At 47.9% G+C, this 17781-nt stretch overlaps 1 non-coding gene and 50 pseudogenes across 1 annotated transcript; all 51 read right to left on the bottom strand.

Annotated features, from left to right (window-relative positions):
* Positions 1–95: 95 nt before the first annotated feature.
* LOC143791981 (U2 spliceosomal RNA) lies at positions 96–269 on the bottom strand (annotated as a pseudogene).
* Positions 270–467: 198 nt separating this feature from the next.
* On the bottom strand, positions 468–619 carry LOC143791669 (U2 spliceosomal RNA; annotated as a pseudogene).
* Positions 620–795: 176 nt separating this feature from the next.
* LOC143791587 (U2 spliceosomal RNA) lies at positions 796–969 on the bottom strand (annotated as a pseudogene).
* A 176-nt stretch (positions 970–1145) lies between these two features.
* LOC143792123 (U2 spliceosomal RNA) lies at positions 1146–1319 on the bottom strand (annotated as a pseudogene).
* A 198-nt stretch (positions 1320–1517) lies between these two features.
* Positions 1518–1669, bottom strand: LOC143791668 (U2 spliceosomal RNA; annotated as a pseudogene).
* Positions 1670–1845: 176 nt separating this feature from the next.
* On the bottom strand, positions 1846–2019 carry LOC143791907 (U2 spliceosomal RNA; annotated as a pseudogene).
* A 198-nt stretch (positions 2020–2217) lies between these two features.
* LOC143791844 (U2 spliceosomal RNA) lies at positions 2218–2369 on the bottom strand (annotated as a pseudogene).
* A 176-nt stretch (positions 2370–2545) lies between these two features.
* LOC143791531 (U2 spliceosomal RNA) lies at positions 2546–2719 on the bottom strand (annotated as a pseudogene).
* A 196-nt stretch (positions 2720–2915) lies between these two features.
* LOC143792047 (U2 spliceosomal RNA) lies at positions 2916–3067 on the bottom strand (annotated as a pseudogene).
* Positions 3068–3243: 176 nt separating this feature from the next.
* LOC143791980 (U2 spliceosomal RNA) lies at positions 3244–3417 on the bottom strand (annotated as a pseudogene).
* Positions 3418–3615: 198 nt separating this feature from the next.
* On the bottom strand, positions 3616–3767 carry LOC143791990 (U2 spliceosomal RNA; annotated as a pseudogene).
* A 164-nt stretch (positions 3768–3931) lies between these two features.
* On the bottom strand, positions 3932–4117 carry LOC143791828 (U2 spliceosomal RNA). The gene has a single exon (XR_013219911.1). It is a non-coding gene; the product is annotated as a U2 spliceosomal RNA (small nuclear RNA).
* Positions 4118–4293: 176 nt separating this feature from the next.
* On the bottom strand, positions 4294–4467 carry LOC143791349 (U2 spliceosomal RNA; annotated as a pseudogene).
* Positions 4468–4643: 176 nt separating this feature from the next.
* LOC143792322 (U2 spliceosomal RNA) lies at positions 4644–4817 on the bottom strand (annotated as a pseudogene).
* Positions 4818–4993: 176 nt separating this feature from the next.
* On the bottom strand, positions 4994–5167 carry LOC143791851 (U2 spliceosomal RNA; annotated as a pseudogene).
* A 176-nt stretch (positions 5168–5343) lies between these two features.
* Positions 5344–5517, bottom strand: LOC143792321 (U2 spliceosomal RNA; annotated as a pseudogene).
* A 176-nt stretch (positions 5518–5693) lies between these two features.
* On the bottom strand, positions 5694–5868 carry LOC143792064 (U2 spliceosomal RNA; annotated as a pseudogene).
* Positions 5869–6044: 176 nt separating this feature from the next.
* On the bottom strand, positions 6045–6218 carry LOC143791759 (U2 spliceosomal RNA; annotated as a pseudogene).
* Positions 6219–6394: 176 nt separating this feature from the next.
* On the bottom strand, positions 6395–6568 carry LOC143792319 (U2 spliceosomal RNA; annotated as a pseudogene).
* A 176-nt stretch (positions 6569–6744) lies between these two features.
* Positions 6745–6918, bottom strand: LOC143791400 (U2 spliceosomal RNA; annotated as a pseudogene).
* Positions 6919–7094: 176 nt separating this feature from the next.
* On the bottom strand, positions 7095–7268 carry LOC143791325 (U2 spliceosomal RNA; annotated as a pseudogene).
* A 138-nt stretch (positions 7269–7406) lies between these two features.
* On the bottom strand, positions 7407–7618 carry LOC143792184 (U2 spliceosomal RNA; annotated as a pseudogene).
* A 176-nt stretch (positions 7619–7794) lies between these two features.
* On the bottom strand, positions 7795–7968 carry LOC143792318 (U2 spliceosomal RNA; annotated as a pseudogene).
* A 175-nt stretch (positions 7969–8143) lies between these two features.
* On the bottom strand, positions 8144–8317 carry LOC143792267 (U2 spliceosomal RNA; annotated as a pseudogene).
* Positions 8318–8493: 176 nt separating this feature from the next.
* Positions 8494–8667, bottom strand: LOC143791952 (U2 spliceosomal RNA; annotated as a pseudogene).
* Positions 8668–8865: 198 nt separating this feature from the next.
* LOC143791667 (U2 spliceosomal RNA) lies at positions 8866–9017 on the bottom strand (annotated as a pseudogene).
* Positions 9018–9193: 176 nt separating this feature from the next.
* Positions 9194–9367, bottom strand: LOC143791530 (U2 spliceosomal RNA; annotated as a pseudogene).
* Positions 9368–9541: 174 nt separating this feature from the next.
* LOC143791485 (U2 spliceosomal RNA) lies at positions 9542–9715 on the bottom strand (annotated as a pseudogene).
* Positions 9716–9891: 176 nt separating this feature from the next.
* On the bottom strand, positions 9892–10065 carry LOC143791906 (U2 spliceosomal RNA; annotated as a pseudogene).
* A 198-nt stretch (positions 10066–10263) lies between these two features.
* Positions 10264–10415, bottom strand: LOC143791666 (U2 spliceosomal RNA; annotated as a pseudogene).
* Positions 10416–10591: 176 nt separating this feature from the next.
* LOC143791529 (U2 spliceosomal RNA) lies at positions 10592–10765 on the bottom strand (annotated as a pseudogene).
* A 174-nt stretch (positions 10766–10939) lies between these two features.
* Positions 10940–11113, bottom strand: LOC143791484 (U2 spliceosomal RNA; annotated as a pseudogene).
* A 176-nt stretch (positions 11114–11289) lies between these two features.
* On the bottom strand, positions 11290–11463 carry LOC143791905 (U2 spliceosomal RNA; annotated as a pseudogene).
* Positions 11464–11661: 198 nt separating this feature from the next.
* LOC143791665 (U2 spliceosomal RNA) lies at positions 11662–11813 on the bottom strand (annotated as a pseudogene).
* Positions 11814–11989: 176 nt separating this feature from the next.
* On the bottom strand, positions 11990–12163 carry LOC143791528 (U2 spliceosomal RNA; annotated as a pseudogene).
* Positions 12164–12359: 196 nt separating this feature from the next.
* On the bottom strand, positions 12360–12511 carry LOC143791664 (U2 spliceosomal RNA; annotated as a pseudogene).
* Positions 12512–12687: 176 nt separating this feature from the next.
* Positions 12688–12861, bottom strand: LOC143792255 (U2 spliceosomal RNA; annotated as a pseudogene).
* Positions 12862–12999: 138 nt separating this feature from the next.
* LOC143792534 (U2 spliceosomal RNA) lies at positions 13000–13211 on the bottom strand (annotated as a pseudogene).
* A 176-nt stretch (positions 13212–13387) lies between these two features.
* On the bottom strand, positions 13388–13561 carry LOC143791951 (U2 spliceosomal RNA; annotated as a pseudogene).
* Positions 13562–13759: 198 nt separating this feature from the next.
* LOC143791662 (U2 spliceosomal RNA) lies at positions 13760–13911 on the bottom strand (annotated as a pseudogene).
* A 176-nt stretch (positions 13912–14087) lies between these two features.
* Positions 14088–14261, bottom strand: LOC143791525 (U2 spliceosomal RNA; annotated as a pseudogene).
* A 174-nt stretch (positions 14262–14435) lies between these two features.
* On the bottom strand, positions 14436–14609 carry LOC143791483 (U2 spliceosomal RNA; annotated as a pseudogene).
* A 176-nt stretch (positions 14610–14785) lies between these two features.
* On the bottom strand, positions 14786–14959 carry LOC143791904 (U2 spliceosomal RNA; annotated as a pseudogene).
* Positions 14960–15157: 198 nt separating this feature from the next.
* Positions 15158–15309, bottom strand: LOC143791661 (U2 spliceosomal RNA; annotated as a pseudogene).
* A 176-nt stretch (positions 15310–15485) lies between these two features.
* Positions 15486–15659, bottom strand: LOC143791524 (U2 spliceosomal RNA; annotated as a pseudogene).
* A 196-nt stretch (positions 15660–15855) lies between these two features.
* Positions 15856–16007, bottom strand: LOC143791660 (U2 spliceosomal RNA; annotated as a pseudogene).
* Positions 16008–16183: 176 nt separating this feature from the next.
* On the bottom strand, positions 16184–16357 carry LOC143791523 (U2 spliceosomal RNA; annotated as a pseudogene).
* Positions 16358–16531: 174 nt separating this feature from the next.
* On the bottom strand, positions 16532–16705 carry LOC143791482 (U2 spliceosomal RNA; annotated as a pseudogene).
* Positions 16706–16881: 176 nt separating this feature from the next.
* LOC143791903 (U2 spliceosomal RNA) lies at positions 16882–17055 on the bottom strand (annotated as a pseudogene).
* A 198-nt stretch (positions 17056–17253) lies between these two features.
* Positions 17254–17405, bottom strand: LOC143791659 (U2 spliceosomal RNA; annotated as a pseudogene).
* A 176-nt stretch (positions 17406–17581) lies between these two features.
* Positions 17582–17755, bottom strand: LOC143791522 (U2 spliceosomal RNA; annotated as a pseudogene).
* Between the last annotated feature and the right edge of the window lie 26 nt (positions 17756–17781).

Raw genomic sequence — 17781 nt, 5'->3', positions numbered from 1 at the left:
AGGGAAGACATTTCCAGAAACTCTGGATGCTCTATCGATGACAGTTCTGCGGTGTGCATGTGTTCAAGCTGTGCGCAACGCATTTTGAATCTGCCTAACCACACCCTCCATCCCCGTGAAGGTTCCGTGTGACAAAGCAAGCTCCATTTCCAGCTCCCTGTTCCAAAAATCCATTTAATATATGGTCCCCAAATAGGGGACGTATCAGATATTAAATTAATAAGAACAGGCACTACGCTTGATCTTGAGCCATTTGGCCGAGAAGAGATGATCAGAAATGGTTTGCCACTTGGGCCACACCAAGGCCTACAACCGACACCCACTGTGGAGACGTAGCAAAAGATTGCCGCAGGGAAGACATTTCCAGAAACTCTGGATGCTCTGTCGACGACAGTTCTGCGGTGTGCATGTGTTCAAGCTGTGCGCAACGCGTTTTGAATCTGCATAACCACACCCTCCATCCCCGTGAAGGTTCCGTGTGACAGATCAAGCTCCATTTCCAGCTCCCTGTTCCAAAAATCCATTTAATATATGGTCCCCAAATAGGGGACGTATCAGATATTAAACTAATAAGAACAGACACTACGCTTGATCTTGAGCCATTTGGCCGAGAAGAGATGATCAGAAATGGTTTGCCACTTGGGCCGCACCAAGGCCTACAACCGACATCCACTGTGGAGATGTAGCAAAAGATCGCCGCAGGGAAGACATTTCCAGAAACTCTGGATGCTCTGTCGACGACAGTTCTGCGGTGTGCATGTGTTCAAGCTGTGCGCAACGCATTTTGAATCTGCCTAACCACACCCTCCATCCCCGTGAAGGTTCCGTGTGACAAAGCAAGCTCCATTTCCAGCTCCCTGTTCCAAAAATCCATTTAATATATGGTCCCCAAATAGGGGACGCATCAGATATTAAACTAATAAGAACAGACACTACGCTTGATCTTGAGCCATTTGGCCGAGAAGAGATGATCAGAAATGGTTTGCCACTTGGGCCGCACCAAGGCCTACAACCGACATCCACTGTGGAGACGTAGCAAAAGATTGCCGCAGGGAAGACATTTCCAGAAACTCTGGATGCTCTGTCGATGACAGTTCTGCGGTGTGCATGTGTTCAAGCTGTGCGCAACGCGTTTTGAATCTGCATAACCACACCCTCCATCCCCGTGAAGGTTCCGTGCGACAAAGCAAGCTCCATTTCCAGCTCCCTGTTCCAAAAATCCATTTAATATATGGTCCCCAAATAGGGGACGTATCAGATATTAAACTAATAAGAACAGACACTACGCTTGATCTTGAGCCATTTGGCCGAGAAGAGATGATCAGAAATGGTTTGCCACTTGGGCCGCACCAAGGCCTACAACCGACACCCACTGTGGAGACGTAGCAAAAGATTGCCGCAGGGAAGACATTTCCAGAAACTCTGGATGCTCTGTGGATGACAGTTCTGCGGTGTGCATGTGTTCAAGCTGTGCGCAACGCGTTTTGAATCTGCATAACCACACCCTCCATCCCCGTGAAGGTTCCGTGTGACAGATCAAGCTCCATTTCCAGCTCCCTGTTCCAAAAATCCATTTAATATATGGTCCCCAAATAGGGGACGTATCAGATATTAAACTAATAAGAACAGACACTACGCTTGATCTTGAGCCATTTGGCCGAGAAGAGATGATCAGAAATGGTTTGCCACTTGGGCCGCACCAAGGCCTACAACCGACATCCACTGTGGAGATGTAGCAAAAGATCGCCGCAGGGAAGACATTTCCAGAAACTCTGGATGCTCTATCGATGACAGTTCTGCGGTGTGCATGTGTTCAAGCTGTGCGCAACGCGTTTTGAATCTGCATAACCACACCCTCCATCCCCATGAAGGTTCCGTGTGACAAAGCAAGCTCCATTTCCAGCTCCCTGTTCCAAAAATCCATTTAATATATGGTCCCCAAATAGGGGACGTATCAGATATTAAATTAATAAGAACAGGCACTACGCTTGATCTTGAGCCATTTGGCCGAGAAGAGATGATCAGAAATGGTTTGCCACTTGGGCCGCACCAAGGCCTACAACCGACACCCACTGTGGAGACGTAGCAAAAGATTGCCGCAGGGAAGACATTTCCAGAAACTCTGGATGCTCTGTCGACGACAGTTCTGCGGTGTGCATGTGTTCAAGCTGTGCGCAACGCGTTTTGAATCTGCATAACCACACCCTCCATCCCCGTGAAGGTTCCGTGTGACAGATCAATCTCCATTTCCAGCTCCCTGTTCCAAAAATCCATTTAATATATGGTCCCCAAATAGGGGACGTATCAGATATTAAACTAATAAGAACAGACACTACGCTTGATCTTGAGCCATTTGGCCGAGAAGAGATGATCAGAAATGGTTTGCCACTTGGGCCGCACCAAGGCCTACAACCGACATCCACTGTGGAGATGTAGCAAAAGATCGCCGCAGGGAAGACATTTCCAGAAACTCTGGATGCTCTATCGATGACAGTTCTGCGGTGTGCATGTGTTCAAGCTGTGCGCAACGCGTTTTGAATCTGCATAACCACACCCTCCATCCCTGTGAAGGTTAAGTGTGACAAAGCAAGCTCCATTTCCAGCTCCCTGTTCCAAAAATCCATTTAATATATGGTCCCCAAATAGGGGACCAATCAGATATTAAACTAATAAGAACAGACACTACGCTTGATCTTGAGCCATTTGGCCGAGAAGAGATGATCAGAAATGGTTTGCCACGGGCCGCACCAAGGCCTACAACCGACACCCACTGTGGAGACGTAGCAAAAGATTGCCGCAGGGAAGACATTTCCAGAAACTCTGGATGCTCTGTCGATGACAGTTCTGCGGTGTGCATGTGTTCAAGCTGTGCGCAACGCGTTTTGAATCTGCATAACCACACCCTCCATCCCCGTGAAGGTTCCGTGTGACAGATCAAGCTCCATTTCCAGCTCCCTGTTCCAAAAATCCATTTAATATATGGTCCCCAAATAGGGGACGTATCAGATATTAAACTAATAAGAACAGGCACTACGCTTGATCTTGAGGCATTTGGCCGAGAAGAGATGATCAGAAATGGTTTGCCACTTGGGCCGCACCAAGGCCTACAACCGACACCCACTGTGGAGATGTAGCAAAAGATTGCCGCAGGGAAGACATTTCCAGAAACTCTGGATGCTCTATCGATGACAGTTCTGCGGTGTGCATGTGTTCAAGCTGTGCGCAACGCATTTTGAATCTGCCTAACCACACCCTCCATCCCCGTGAAGGTTCCGTGTGACAAAGCAAGCTCCATTTCCAGCTCCCTGTTCCAAAAATCCATTTAATATATGGTCCCCAAATAGGGGACGTATCAGATATTAAATTAATAAGAACAGGCACTACGCTTGATCTTGAGCCATTTGGCCGAGAAGAGATGATCAGAAATGGTTTGCCACTTGGGCCGCACCAAGGCCTACAACCGACACCCACTGTGGAGACGTAGCAAAAGATTGCCGCAGGGAAGACATTTCCAGAAACTCTGGATGCTCTGTCGACGACAGTTCTGCGGTGTGCATGTGTTCAAGCTGTGCGCAACGCGTTTTGAATCTGCATAACCACACCCTCCATCCCCGTGAAGGTTCCGTGTGACAGATCAAGCTCCATTTCCAGCTCCCTGTTCCAAAAATCCATTTAATATATGGTCCCCAAATAGGGGACGTATCAGATATTAAACTAATAAGAACAGACACTACGCTTGATCTTGAACCATTTGGCCGAGAAGAGATGATCAGAAATGGTTTGCCACTTGGGCCGCACCAAGGCCTACAACCGACATCCACTGTGGAGATGTAGCAAAAGATCGCCGCAGGGAAGACATTTCCAGAAACTCTGGATGCTCTGTCGACGACAGTTCTGCGGTGTGCATGTGTTCAAGCTGTGCGCAACGCATTTTGAATCTGCCTAACCACACCCTCCATCCCCGTGAAGGTTCCGTGTGACAAAGCAAGCTCCATTAACAGCTCCCTGTTCCAAAAATCCATTTAATATATGGTCCCCAAATAGGGGATGCATCAGATATTAAACTAATAAGAACAGACACTACGCTTGATCTTGAGCCATTTGGCCGAGAAGAGATGATCAGAAATGGTTTGCCACTTGGGCCGCACCAAGGCCTACAACCGACATCCACTGTGGAGACGTAGCAAAAGATTGCCGCAGGGAAGACATTTCCAGAAACTCTGGATGCTCTGTCGATGACAGTTCTGCGGTGTGCATGTGTTCAAGCTGTGCGCAACGCGTTTTGAATCTGCATAACCACACCCTCCATCCCCGTGAAGGTTCCGTGCGACAAAGCAAGCTCCATTTCCAGCTCCCTGTTCCAAAAATCCATTTAATATATGGTCCCCAAATAGGGAACGTATCAGATATTAAACTAATAAGAACAGACACTACGCTTGATCTTGAGCCATTTGGCCGAGAAGAGATGATCAGAAATGGTTTGCCACTTGGGCCGCACCAAGGCCTACAACCGACACCCACTGTGGAGACGTAGCAAAAGATTGCCGCAGGGAAGACATTTCCAGAAACTCTGGATGCTCTGTTGATGACAGTTCTGCGGTGTGCATGTGTTCAAGCTGTGCGCAACGCGTTTTGAATCTGCATAACCACACCCTCCATCCCCGTGAAGGTTCCGTGTGACAAAGCAAGCTCCATTTCCAGCTCCCTGTTCCAAAAATCCATTTAATATATGGTCCCCAAATAGGGGACGTATCAGATATTAAACTAATAAGAACAGACACTACGCTTGATCTTGAGCCATTTGGCCGAGAAGAGATGATCAGAAATGGTTTGCCACTTGGGCCGCACCAAGGCCTACAACCGACACCCACTGTGGAGACGTAGCAAAAGATTGCCGCAGGGAAGACATTTCCAGAAACTCTGGATGCTCTGTTGATGACAGTTCTGCGGTGTGCATGTGTTCAAGCTGTGCGCAACGCGTTTTGAATCTGCATAACCACACCCTCCATCCCCGTGAAGGTTCCGTGTGACAAAGCAAGCTCCATTTCCAGCTCCCTGTTCCAAAAATCCATTTAATACATGGTCCTCAAATAGGGGACGTATCAGATATTAAACTAATAAGAACAGACACTACGCTTGATCTTGAGCCATTTGGCCGAGAAGAGATGATCAGAAATGGTTTGCCACTTGGGCCGCACCAAGGCCTACAACCGACACCCACTGTGGAGACGTAGCAAAAGATTGCCGCAGGGAAGACATTTCCAGAAACTCTGGATGCTCTGTTGATGACAGTTCTGCGGTGTGCATGTGTTCAAGCTGTGCGCAACGCGTTTTGAATCTGCATAACCACACCCTCCATCCCCGTGAAGGTTCCGTGTGACAAAGCAAGCTCCATTTCCAGCTCCCTGTTCCAAAAATCCATTTAATATATGGTCCCCAAATAGGGGACGTATCAGATATTAAACTAATAAGAACAGACACTACGCTTGATCTTGAGCCATTTGGCCGAGAAGAGATGATCAGAAATGGTTTGCCACTTGGGCCGCACCAAGGCCTACAACCGACACCCACTGTGGAGACGTAGCAAAAGATTGCCGCAGGGAAGACATTTCCAGAAACTCTGGATGCTCTGTCGATGACAGTTCTGCGGTGTGCATGTGTTCAAGCTGTGCGCAACGCGTTTTGAATCTGCATAACCACACCCTCCATCCCCGTGAAGGTTCCGTGTGACAAAGCAAGCTCCATTTCCAGCTCCCTGTTCCAAAAATCCATTTAATACATGGTCCCCAAATAGGGGACGTATCAGATATTAAACTAATAAGAACCAGACACTACGCTTGATCTTGATCCATTTGGCCGAGAAGAGATGATCAGAAATGGTTTGCCACTTGGGCCGCACCAAGGCCTACAACCGACACCCACTGTTAAGACGTAGCAAAAGAGTGCTGCAGGGAAGACATTTCCAGAAACTCTGGATGCTCTGTTGATGACAGTTCTGCGGTGTGCATGTGTTCAAGCTGTGCGCAACGCGTTTTGAATCTGCATAACCACACCCTCCATCCCCGTGAAGGTTCCGTGTGACAAAGCAAGCTCCATTTCCAGCTCCCTGTTCCAAAAATCCATTTAATATATGGTCCCCAAATAGGGGACGTAACAGATATTAAACTAATAAGAACAGACACTACGCTTGATCTTGAGCCATTTGGCCGAGAAGAGATGATCAGAAATGGTTTGCCACTTGGGCCGCACCAAGGCCTACAACCGACACCCACTGTGGAGACGTAGCAAAAGATTGCCGCAGGGAAGACATTTCCAGAAACTCTGGATGCTCTGTCGATGACAGTTCTGCGGTGTGCATGTGTTCAAGCTGTGCGCAACGCGTTTTGAATCTGCATAACCACACCCTCCATCCCCGTGAAGGTTCCGTGTGACAAAGCAAGCTCCATTTCCAGCTCCCTGTTCCAAAAATCCATTTAATATATGGTCCCCAAATAGGGGACGTATCAGATATTAAACTAATAAGAACAGACACTACGCTTGATCTTGAGCCATTTGGCCGAGAAGAGATGATCAGAAATGGTTTGCCACTTGGGCCGCACCAAGGCCTACAACCGACACCCACTGTGGAGACGTAGCAAAAGATTGCCGCAGGGAAGACATTTCCAGAAACTCTGGATGCTCTGTCGATGACAGTTCTGCGGTGTGCATGTGTTCAAGCTCTGCGCAACGCGTTTTGAATCTGCATAACCACACCCTCCATCCCCGTGAAGGTTCCGTGCGACAAAGCAAGCTCCATTTCCAGCTCCCTGTTCCAAAAATCCATTTAATATATGGTCCCCAAATAGGGGACGTATCAGATATTAAACTAATAAGGACAGACACTACACTTGATCTTGAGCCATTTGGCCGAGAAGAGTTGATCAGAAATGGTTTGCCACTTGGGCCGCACCAAGGCCTACAACCGACACCCACTGTGGAGACGTAGCAAAAGATTGCCGCAGGGAAGACATTTCCAGAAACTCTGGATGCTCTGTCGATGACAGTTCTGCGGTGTGCATGTGTTCAAGCTGTGCGCAACGCGTTTTGAATCTGCATAACCACACCCTCCATCCCCGTGAAGGTTCCGTGTGACAAAGCAAGCTCCATTTCCAGCTCCCTGTTCCAAAAATCCATTTAATATATGGTCCCCAAATAGGGGACGTATCAGATATTAAACTAATAAGAACAGACACTACGCTTGATCTTGAGCCATTTGGCCAAGAAGAGATGATCAGAAATGGTTTGCCACTTGGGCCGCACCAAGGCCTACAACCGACACCCACTGTGGAGACGTAGCAAAAGATTGCCGCAGGGAAGACATTTCCAGAAACTCTGGATGATCTGTCGATGACAGTTCTGCGGTGTGCATGTGTTCAAGCTGTGTGAAACGCGTTTTGAATCTGCATAACCACACCCTCCACCCCCGTGATGGTTCCGTGCGACAAAGCAAGCTCCATTTCCAGCTCCCTGTTCCAAAAATCCATTTAATATATGGTCCCCAAATAGGGGACGTATCAGATATTAAACTAATAAGAACAGACACTACGCTTGATCTTGAGCCATTTGGCCGAGAAGAGATGATCAGAAATGATTTGCCACTTGGGCCGCACCAAGGCCTACAACCGACACCCACTGTGGAGACGTAGCAAAAGATTGCCGCAGGGAAGACATTTCCAGAAACTCTGGATGCTCTGTCGATGACAGTTCTGCGGTGTGCATGTGTTCAAGCTGTGCGCAACGCGTTTTGAATCTGCATAACCACACCCTCCATCCCCGTGAAGGTTCCGTGTGACAAAGCAAGCTCCATTTCCAGCTCCCTGTTCCAAAAATCCATTTAATATATGGTCCCCAAATAGGGGACGTATCAGATATTAAACTAATAAGAACAGACACTACGCTTGATCTTGAGCCATTTGGCCGAGAAGAGATGATCAGAAATGGTTTGCCACTTGGGCCGCACCAAGGCCTACAACCGACATCCACTGTGAGACGTAGCAAAAGATTGCCGCAGGGAAGACATTTCCAGAAACTCTGGATGCTCTATCGATGACAGTTCTGCGGTGTGCATGTGTTCAAGCTGTGCGCAACGCGTTTTGAATCTGCATAACCACACCCTCCATCCCCGTGAAGGTTCCGTGCGACAAAGCAAGCTCCATTTCCAGCTCCCTGTTCCAAAAATCCATTTAATATATGGTCCCCAAATAGGGGACGTATCAGATATTAAACTAATAAGAACAGACACTACACTTGATCTTGAGCCATTTGGCCGAGAAGAGATAATCAGAAATGATTTGCCACTTGGGCCGCACCAAGGCCTACAACCGACACCCACTGTGGAGACGTAGCAAAAGATTGCCGCAGGGAAGACATTTCCAGAAACTCTGGATGCTCTGTCGATGACAGTTCTGCGGTGTGCATGTGTTCAAGCTGTGCGCAACGCGTTTTGAATCTGCATAACCACACCCTCCATCCCCGTGAAGGTTCCGTGTGACAAAGCAAGCTCCATTTCCAGCTCCCTGTTCCAAAAATCCATTTAATATATGGTCCCCAAATAGGGGACGTATCAGATATTAAATTAATAAGAACAGGCACTACGCTTGATCTTGAGCCATTTGGCCGAGAAGAGATGATCAGAAATGGTTTGCCACTTGGGCCGCACCAAGGCCTAAAACCGACACCCACTGTGGAGACGTAGCAAAAGATTGCCGCAGGGAAGACATTTCCAGAAACTCTGGATGCTCTGTCGACGACAGTTCTGCGGTGTGCATGTGTTCAAGCTGTGCGCAACGCGTTTTGAATCTGCATAACCACACCCTCCATCCCCGTGAAGGTTCCGTGTGACAGATCAAGCTCCATTTCCAGCTCCCTGTTCCAAAAATCCATTTAATATATGGTCCCCAAATAGGGGACGTATCAGATATTAAACTAATAAGAACAGACACTACGCTTGATCTTGAGCCATTTGGCCGAGAAGAGATGATCAGAAATGGTTTGCCACTTGGGCCGCACCAAGGCCTACAACCGACATCCACTGTGGAGATGTAGCAAAAGATCGCCGCAGGGAAGACATTTCCAGAAACTCTGGATGCTCTATCGATGACAGTTCTGCGGTGTGCATGTGTTCAAGCTGTGCGCAACGCGTTTTGAATCTGCATAACCACACCCTCCATCCCTGTGAAGGTTAAGTGTGACAAAGCAAGCTCCATTTCCAGCTCCCTGTTCCAAAAATCCATTTAATATATGGTCCCCAAATAGGGGACCAATCAGATATTAAACTAATAAGAACAGACACTACGCTTGATCTTGAGCCATTTGGCCGAGAAGAGATGATCAGAAATGGTTTGCCACGGGCCGCACCAAGGCCTACAACCGACACCCACTGTGGAGACGTAGCAAAAGATTGCCGCAGGGAAGACATTTCCAGAAACTCTGGATGCTCTGTCGATGACAGTTCTGCGGTGTGCATGTGTTCAAGCTGTGCGCAACGCGTTTTGAATCTACATAACCACACCCTCCATCCCCATGAAGGTTCCGTGTGACAAAGCAAGCTCCATTTCCAGCTCCCTGTTCCAAAAATCCATTTAATATATGGTCCCCAAATAGGGGACGTATCAGATATTAAACTAATAAGAACAGGCACTACGCTTGATCTTGAGCCATTTGGCCGAGAAGAGATGATCAGAAATGGTTTGCCACTTGGGCCGCACCAAGACCTACAACCGACACCCACTGTGGAGATGTAGCAAAAGATTGCCGCAGGGAAGACATTTCCAGAAACTCTGGATGCTCTATCGATGACAGTTCTGCGGTGTGCATGTGTTCAAGCTGTGCGCAACGCGTTTTGAATCTGCATAACCACACCCTCCATCCCCATGAAGGTTCCGTGTGACAAAGCAAGCTCCATTTCCAGCTCCCTGTTCCAAAAATCCATTTAATATATGGTCCCCAAATAGGGGACGTATCAGATATTAAATTAATAAGAACAGGCACTACGCTTGATCTTGAGCCATTTGGCCGAGAAGAGATGATCAGAAATGGTTTGCCACTTGGGCCGCACCAAGGCCTACAACCGACACCCACTGTGGAGACGTAGCAAAAGATTGCCGCAGGGAAGACATTTCCAGAAACTCTGGATGCTCTGTCGACGACAGTTCTGCGGTGTGCATGTGTTCAAGCTGTGCGCAACGCGTTTTGAATCTGCATAACCACACCCTCCATCCCCGTGAAGGTTCCGTGTGACAGATCAAGCTCCATTTCCAGCTCCCTGTTCCAAAAATCCATTTAATATATGGTCCCCAAATAGGGGACGTATCAGATATTAAACTAATAAGAACAGACACTACGCTTGATCTTGAGCCATTTGGCCGAGAAGAGATGATCAGAAATGGTTTGCCACTTGGGCCGCACCAAGGCCTACAACCGACATCCACTGTGGAGATGTAGCAAAAGATCGCCGCAGGGAAGACATTTCCAGAAACTCTGGATGCTCTATCGATGACAGTTCTGCGGTGTGCATGTGTTCAAGCTGTGCGCAACGCGTTTTGAATCTGCATAACCACACCCTCCATCCCTGTGAAGGTTAAGTGTGACAAAGCAAGCTCCATTTCCAGCTCCCTGTTCCAAAAATCCATTTAATATATGGTCCCCAAATAGGGGACCAATCAGATATTAAACTAATAAGAACAGACACTACGCTTGATCTTGAGCCATTTGGCCGAGAAGAGATGATCAGAAATGGTTTGCCACGGGCCGCACCAAGGCCTACAACCGACACCCACTGTGGAGACGTAGCAAAAGATTGCCGCAGGGAAGACATTTCCAGAAACTCTGGATGCTCTGTCGATGACAGTTCTGCGGTGTGCATGTGTTCAAGCTGTGCGCAACGCGTTTTGAATCTACATAACCACACCCTCCATCCCCATGAAGGTTCCGTGTGACAAAGCAAGCTCCATTTCCAGCTCCCTGTTCCAAAAATCCATTTAATATATGGTCCCCAAATAGGGGACGTATCAGATATTAAACTAATAAGAACAGGCACTACGCTTGATCTTGAGCCATTTGGCCGAGAAGAGATGATCAGAAATGGTTTGCCACTTGGGCCGCACCAAGACCTACAACCGACACCCACTGTGGAGATGTAGCAAAAGATTGCCGCAGGGAAGACATTTCCAGAAACTCTGGATGCTCTATCGATGACAGTTCTGCGGTGTGCATGTGTTCAAGCTGTGCGCAACGCGTTTTGAATCTGCATAACCACACCCTCCATCCCCATGAAGGTTCCGTGTGACAAAGCAAGCTCCATTTCCAGCTCCCTGTTCCAAAAATCCATTTAATATATGGTCCCCAAATAGGGGACGTATCAGATATTAAATTAATAAGAACAGGCACTACGCTTGATCTTGAGCCATTTGGCCGAGAAGAGATGATCAGAAATGGTTTGCCACTTGGGCCGCACCAAGGCCTACAACCGACACCCACTGTGGAGACGTAGCAAAAGATTGCCGCAGGGAAGACATTTCCAGAAACTCTGGATGCTCTGTCGACGACAGTTCTGCGGTGTGCATGTGTTCAAGCTGTGCGCAACGCGTTTTGAATCTGCATAACCACACCCTCCATCCCCGTGAAGGTTCCGTGTGACAGATCAAGCTCCATTTCCAGCTCCCTGTTCCAAAAATCCATTTAATATATGGTCCCCAAATAGGGGACGTATCAGATATTAAACTAATAAGAACAGACACTACGCTTGATCTTGAGCCATTTGGCCGAGAAGAGATGATCAGAAATGGTTTGCCACTTGGGCCGCACCAAGGCCTACAACCGACATCCACTGTGGAGATGTAGCAAAAGATCGCCGCAGGGAAGACATTTCCAGAAACTCTGGATGCTCTATCGATGACAGTTCTGCGGTGTGCATGTGTTCAAGCTGTGCGCAACGCGTTTTGAATCTGCATAACCACACCCTCCATCCCTGTGAAGGTTAAGTGTGACAAAGCAAGCTCCATTTCCAGCTCCCTGTTCCAAAAATCCATTTAATATATGGTCCCCAAATAGGGGACCAATCAGATATTAAACTAATAAGAACAGACACTACGCTTGATCTTGAGCCATTTGGCCGAGAAGAGATGATCAGAAATGGTTTGCCACGGGCCGCACCAAGGCCTACAACCGACACCCACTGTGGAGACGTAGCAAAAGATTGCCGCAGGGAAGACATTTCCAGAAACTCTGGATGCTCTGTCGATGACAGTTCTGCGGTGTGCATGTGTTCAAGCTGTGCGCAACGCGTTTTGAATCTGCATAACCACACCCTCCATCCCCGTGAAGGTTCCGTGTGACAGATCAAGCTCCATTTCCAGCTCCCTGTTCCAAAAATCCATTTAATATATGGTCCCCAAATAGGGGACGTATCAGATATTAAACTAATAAGAACAGACACTACGCTTGATCTTGAGCCATTTGGCCGAGAAGAGATGATCAGAAATGGTTTGCCACTTGGGCCGCACCAAGGCCTACAACCGACATCCACTGTGGAGATGTAGCAAAAGATCGCCGCAGGGAAGACATTTCCAGAAACTCTGGATGCTCTGTCGACAACAGTTCTGCGGTGTGCATGTGTTCAAGCTGTGCGCAACGCGTTTTGAATCTGCATAACCACACCCTCCATCCCCGTGAAGGTTCCGTGCGACAAAGCAAGCTCCATTTCCAGCTCCCTGTTCCAAAAATCCATTTAATATATGGTCCCCAAATAGGGGACGTATCAGATATTAAACTAATAAGAACAGACACTACACTTGATCTTGAGCCATTTGGCCGAGAAGAGATGATCAGAAATGGTTTGCCACTTGGGCCGCACCAAGGCCTACAACCGACACCCACTGTGGAGACGTAGCAAAAGATTGCCCCAGGGAAGACATTTCCAGAAACTCTGGATGATCTGTCGATGACAGTTCTGCGGTGTGCATGTGTTCAAGCTGTGCGAAACGCGTTTTGAATCTGCATAACCACACCCTCCACCCCCGTGATGGTTCCGTGCGACAAAGCAAGCTCCATTTCCAGCTCCCTGTTCCAAAAATCCATTTAATATATGGTCCCCAAATAGGGGACGTATCAGATATTAAACTAATAAGAACAGACACTACGCTTGATCTTGAGCCATTTGGCCGAGAAGAGATAATCAGAAATGATTTGCCACTTGGGCCGCACCAAGGCCTACAACCGACACCCACTGTGGAGACGTAGCAAAAGATTGCCGCAGGGAAGACATTTCCAGAAACTCTGGATGCTCTGTCGATGACAGTTCTGCGGTGTGCATGTGTTCAAGCTGTGCGCAACGCGTTTTGAATCTGCATAACCACACCCTCCATCCCCGTGAAGGTTCCGTGTGACAAAGCAAGCTCCATTTCCAGCTCCCTGTTCCAAAAATCCATTTAATATATGGTCCCCAAATAGGGGACGTATCAGATATTAAATTAATAAGAACAGGCACTACGCTTGATCTTGAGCCATTTGGCCGAGAAGAGATGATCAGAAATGGTTTGCCACTTGGGCCGCACCAAGGCCTAAAACCGACACCCACTGTGGAGACGTAGCAAAAGATTGCCGCAGGGAAGACATTTCCAGAAACTCTGGATGCTCTGTCGACGACAGTTCTGCGGTGTGCATGTGTTCAAGCTGTGCGCAACGCGTTTTGAATCTGCATAACCACACCCTCCATCCCCGTGAAGGTTCCGTGTGACAGATCAAGCTCCATTTCCAGCTCCCTGTTCCAAAAATCCATTTAATATATGGTCCCCAAATAGGGGACGTATCAGATATTAAACTAATAAGAACAGACACTACGCTTGATCTTGAGCCATTTGGCCGAGAAGAGATGATCAGAAATGGTTTGCCACTTGGGCCGCACCAAGGCCTACAACCGACATCCACTGTGGAGATGTAGCAAAAGATCGCCGCAGGGAAGACATTTCCAGAAACTCTGGATGCTCTATCGATGACAGTTCTGCGGTGTGCATGTGTTCAAGCTGTGCGCAACGCGTTTTGAATCTGCATAACCACACCCTCCATCCCTGTGAAGGTTAAGTGTGACAAAGCAAGCTCCATTTCCAGCTCCCTGTTCCAAAAATCCATTTAATATATGGTCCCCAAATAGGGGACCAATCAGATATTAAACTAATAAGAACAGACACTACGCTTGATCTTGAGCCATTTGGCCGAGAAGAGATGATCAGAAATGGTTTGCCACGGGCCGCACCAAGGCCTACAACCGACACCCACTGTGGAGACGTAGCAAAAGATTGCCGCAGGGAAGACATTTCCAGAAACTCTGGATGCTCTGTCGATGACAGTTCTGCGGTGTGCATGTGTTCAAGCTGTGCGCAACGCGTTTTGAATCTACATAACCACACCCTCCATCCCCATGAAGGTTCCGTGTGACAAAGCAAGCTCCATTTCCAGCTCCCTGTTCCAAAAATCCATTTAATATATGGTCCCCAAATAGGGGACGTATCAGATATTAAACTAATAAGAACAGGCACTACGCTTGATCTTGAGCCATTTGGCCGAGAAGAGATGATCAGAAATGGTTTGCCACTTGGGCCGCACCAAGACCTACAACCGACACCCACTGTGGAGATGTAGCAAAAGATTGCCGCAGGGAAGACATTTCCAGAAACTCTGGATGCTCTATCGATGACAGTTCTGCGGTGTGCATGTGTTCAAGCTGTGCGCAACGCGTTTTGAATCTGCATAACCACACCCTCCATCCCCATGAAGGTTCCGTGTGACAAAGCAAGCTCCATTTCCAGCTCCCTGTTCCAAAAATCCATTTAATATATGGTCCCCAAATAGGGGACGTATCAGATATTAAATTAATAAGAACAGGCACTACGCTTGATCTTGAGCCATTTGGCCGAGAAGAGATGATCAGAAATGGTTTGCCACTTGGGCCGCACCAAGGCCTACAACCGACACCCACTGTGGAGACGTAGCAAAAGATTGCCGCAGGGAAGACATTTCCAGAAACTCTGGATGCTCTGTCGACGACAGTTCTGCGGTGTGCATGTGTTCAAGCTGTGCGCAACGCGTTTTGAATCTGCATAACCACACCCTCCATCCCCGTGAAGGTTCCGTGTGACAGATCAAGCTCCATTTCCAGCTCCCTGTTCCAAAAATCCATTTAATATATGGTCCCCAAATAGGGGACGTATCAGATATTAAACTAATAAGAACAGACACTACGCTTGATCTTGAGCCATTTGGCCGAGAAGAGATGATCAGAAATGGTTTGCCACTTGGGCCGCACCAAGGCCTACAACCGACATCCACTGTGGAGATGTAGCAAAAGATCGCCGCAGGGAAGACATTTCCAGAAACTCTGGATGCTCTATCGATGACAGTTCTGCGGTGTGCATGTGTTCAAGCTGTGCGCAACGCGTTTTGAATCTGCATAACCACACCCTCCATCCCTGTGAAGGTTAAGTGTGACAAAGCAAGCTCCATTTCCAGCTCCCTGTTCCAAAAATCCATTTAATATATGGTCCCCAAATAGGGGACCAATCAGATATTAAACTAATAAGAACAGACACTACGCTTGATCTTGAGCCATTTGGCCGAGAAGAGATGATCAGAAATGGTTTGCCACGGGCCGCACCAAGGCCTACAACCGACACCCACTGTGGAGACGTAGCAAAAGATTGCCGCAGGGAAGACATTTCCAGAAACTCTGGATGCTCTGTCGATGACAGTTCTGCGGTGTGCATGTGTTCAAGCTGTGCGCAACGCGTTTTGAATCTGCATAACCACACCCTCCATCCCCGTGAAGGTTCCGTGTGACAGATCAAGCTCCATTTCCAGCTCCCTGTTCCAAAAATCCATTTAATATATGGTCCCCAAATAGGGGACGTATCAGATATTAAACTAATAAGAACAGACACTACGCTTGATCTTGAGCCATTTGGCCGAGAAGAGATGATCAGAAATGGTTTGCCACTTGGGCCGCACCAAGGCCTACAACCGACATCCACTGTGGAGATGTAGCAAAAGATCGCCGCAGGGAAGACATTTCCAGAAACTCTGGATGCTCTATCGATGACAGTTCTGCGGTGTGCATGTGTTCAAGCTGTGCGCAACGCGTTTTGAATCTGCATAACCACACCCTCCATCCCTGTGAAGGTTAAGTGTGACAAAGCAAGCTCCATTTCCAGCTCCCTGTTCCAAAAATCCATTTAATATATGGTCCCCAAATAGGGGACCAATCAGATATTAAACTAATAAGAACAGACACTACGCTTGATCTTGAGCCATTTGGCCGAGAAGAGATGATCAGAAATGGTTTGCCACGGGCCGCACCAAGGCCTACAACCGACACCCACTGTGGAGACGTAGCAAAAGATTGCCGCAGGGAAGACATTTCCAGAAACTCTGGATGCTCTGTCGATGACAGTTCTGCGGTGTGCATGTGTTCAAGCTGTGCGCAACGCGTTTTGAATCTACATAACCACACCCTCCATCCCCATGAAGGTTCCGTGTGACAAAGCAAGCTCCATTTCCAGCTCCCTGTTCCAAAAATCCATTTAATATATGGTCCCCAAATAGGGGACGTATCAGATATTAAACTAATAAGAACAGGCACTACGCTTGATCTTGAGCCATTTGGCCGAGAAGAGATGATCAGAAATGGTTTGCCACTTGGGCCGCACCAAGACCTACAACCGACACCCACTGTGGAGATGTAGCAAAAGATTGCCGCAGGGAAGACATTTCCAGAAACTCTGGATGCTCTATCGATGACAGTTCTGCGGTGTGCATGTGTTCAAGCTGTGCGCAACGCGTTTTGAATCTGCATAACCACACCCTCCATCCCCATGAAGGTTCCGTGTGACAAAGCAAGCTCCATTTCCAGCTCCCTGTTCCAAAAATCCATTTAATATATGGTCCCCAAATAGGGGACGTATCAGATATTAAATTAATAAGAACAGGCACTACGCTTGATCTTGAGCCATTTGGCCGAGAAGAGATGATCAGAAATGGTTTGCCACTTGGGCCGCACCAAGGCCTACAACCGACACCCACTGTGGAGACGTAGCAAAAGATTGCCGCAGGGAAGACATTTCCAGAAACTCTGGATGCTCTGTCGACGACAGTTCTGCGGTGTGCATGTGTTCAAGCTGTGCGCAACGCGTTTTGAATCTGCATAACCACACCCTCCATCCCCGTGAAGGTTCCGTGTGACAGATCAAGCTCCATTTCCAGCTCCCTGTTCCAAAAATCCATTTAATATATGGTCCCCAAATAGGGGACGTATCAGATATTAAACTAATAAGAACAGACACTACGCTTGATCTTGAGCCATTTGGCCGAGAAGAGATGATCAGAAATGGTTTGCCACTTGGGCCGCACCAAGGCCTACAACCGACATCCACTGTGGAGATGTAGCAAAAGATCGCCGCAGGGAAGACATTTCCAGAAACTCTGGATGCTCTATCGATGACAGTTCTGCGGTGTGCATGTGTTCAAGCTGTGCGCAACGCGTTTTGAATCTGCATAACCACACCCTCCATCCCTGTGAAGGTTAAGTGTGACAAAGCAAGCTCCATTTCCAGCTCCCTGTTCCAAAAATCCATTTAATATATGGTCCCCAAATAGGGGACCAATCAGATATTAAACTAATAAGAACAGACACTACGCTTGATCTTGAGCCATTTGGCCGAGAAGAGATGATCAGAAATGGTTTGCCACGGGCCG

The sequence above is a fragment of the Ranitomeya variabilis genome, unplaced genomic scaffold (assembly GCF_051348905.1).
Source record: "Ranitomeya variabilis isolate aRanVar5 unplaced genomic scaffold, aRanVar5.hap1 Scaffold_69, whole genome shotgun sequence".
Taxonomy (NCBI): Eukaryota; Metazoa; Chordata; class Amphibia; order Anura; family Dendrobatidae; genus Ranitomeya; species Ranitomeya variabilis.
The sequence above is the reverse complement of the archived record's forward strand: the minus strand, read 5'-3'. Positions and strand labels throughout refer to the sequence as shown.